General features: G+C 41.9%; 1 long non-coding RNA gene across 1 annotated transcript; it reads left to right on the forward strand.

Moving 5' to 3' along the window:
* The first annotated feature begins 556 nt into the window (after positions 1-556).
* On the forward strand, positions 557-1,375 carry LOC107833927 (uncharacterized). Its single transcript, XR_001659697.1, has 2 exons — positions 557-859; positions 950-1,375. It is a non-coding gene; the product is annotated as an uncharacterized LOC107833927 (long non-coding RNA).
* Positions 1,376-2,041: the final 666 nt, after the last annotated feature.

Below are 2,041 nucleotides of genomic sequence, written 5' to 3' on the forward strand. Positions count from 1 at the left end.
CTGCCCCATCCTGCCCCATCCTGCCCCATCCTGCCCCATCCTGCTCCATCCTGCTCCATCCTGCCCCATCCTGCCCCATCCTGCTCTTTTCACGTTCTGGATGTTCCTGTTTGGTTCTGATGTTTTCTGCAGCTTCGTTCTGAAACATCAAAAAAAACGATGATCTGCTTCAGGTAAGAGATTCAGGATTTCTGCTCATTTCAGTAGATTTTTGTTTTGGTCCAGTCAAAGTAACGAAGCTCTTAAGTGAAGTTTATCATGTCTTCACGTCTTTTATCCCACATACAGAACACAAACAGGAGACTAGGAATCAGATAAATAAAGTTGACTTTGAGCAAAGGTGAAAATGTGAGATGTGTGGTTCTTGTCCTGTGGGGGAAGCCGGGTCGCTGGGTTGCCGGGTTGCTGGGTTGCCGGGTCACCGGGTCGCTGAGGGTAGCTGGAGAGAAAAGGAAAGGTCATGGTAAACTGGACTGCTTGGATTCTGAGAAATGGAGTGGTTTTACTTGGTTGGCCACCAGGGGAAGTAGAACTGATTGGGTCTCTGTGATGGAGGGAGGAGGAACGAAGAACTGTCAGAATCTAAAGCCGGGTAGGAGATGGACTTGGGCAACCAGTGGGTAAAATCCAAGGCGCTACAAAGAAACACCTGAGAGAAGAGCAACAGGTAAACGATACTTGAGAGAAAACTGGAGCCGAGGCTCAGAGGCGCAGAGTAGCATCAGACCATACTCCAAGATGGCGAGGTAGATTGAGCACACCTGTGACCGACCCAGACCAGGTAGGAGCAGCCTCTTGGCGCCATCTAGTGGATGATGAAGGAAGCAGCAGACAAAAGAAACTCCCCACAAACAACAAAGTTGGTATTTCTTGAGTGTTTGCAGTGATTTCTCAGCGGTTCTGCTCATTAACCAGAACCAGAACCAAAGAGCCTTTCCCCTCTTCTCAGCAGGGTGTCATTATGGAGCCGAGAAGGTTCAGGTCGGTTCTGGTTCTGCTGTGCCCAAGACAAAGAGACACTTTACTGACCAGAACCTCCAGAACCTCCAGATTCCGGGAACCAAAAACCTGTTTAGCCCGAGTCTGACATCCGCTGAGTTCTCTGACAGAGAGGTGAACTCTGTCCGGTTCTGCAGCATCACAGATTTGAAGAAGAACTCCGGTTCGGTTCTGGAGCTCCACCCGGACCTAAAGCAGAACCTTCTGGTTCCGACCCACAGCAGCCACATGAAGCTGCTCATCCAGTCACCTGCTGGCTCCTGCTGCCCCCTGGTGGAAAACAGCAGCAGCTGCAGCCAGAGGCCTCAGATCTGTTCCCAACAAAAACATCGATTTTATTCAAATAGAATTTAATGGACATTGTTAATAAATACGATCATAAATATATTTTATTCTGCGGAAGGAATTAAAATATTGTGGATGATATCAGATATTTTCTATTTCGATTTTTTATTTAATCTTTCATAACAAAACCTTTATGATATTAATTTATCAGTAATTTATCTCCTAAACGAGAGAATTCATTTAGGAAGTGGAGTATGAAACATGTTGATGGACATTAATTCATCAGATCAACCAGAATTAATGTTTTCTGGAAAAATATTCAAACTAAATCCTTCAGATAAATGTGACAATTTTCTAAAAAGAACATTTATTACATTTAATCAATACACTCGAATTAATTTCTGCTGTTAGAGACATTTGATTTTTTTCATATTTTGATTCAGATTAAAAAAACCATTAACAATAAAAATGAACCGGTTTATTAGAATATTATTTTTTAAAACGTTTTAAATGTTTTTGAAACAATTTAAATACCGATTAATATTTATATTTATTGTTTGTGAATTTATTAAAAGCAGCAGGACTGCTGAAATTAAGAAACATCAATTAATACAAAAGTAAATCAATAAAAACAAACTCAAATGTTTTTATTTCATTTACAGCTGAAGATCATGATGAAGGTCATTATTACAGTAGAAATGAAATGAAACACGGAGGCTGCTGGTTCCGCTCCGGTTCCACCTGAAGGGAGCAGAAC

The sequence above is a fragment of the Poecilia formosa genome, unplaced genomic scaffold (genome assembly GCF_000485575.1).
Source record: "Poecilia formosa unplaced genomic scaffold, Poecilia_formosa-5.1.2 Scaffold480, whole genome shotgun sequence".
Lineage (NCBI taxonomy): Eukaryota > Metazoa > Chordata > Actinopteri > Cyprinodontiformes > Poeciliidae > Poecilia > Poecilia formosa.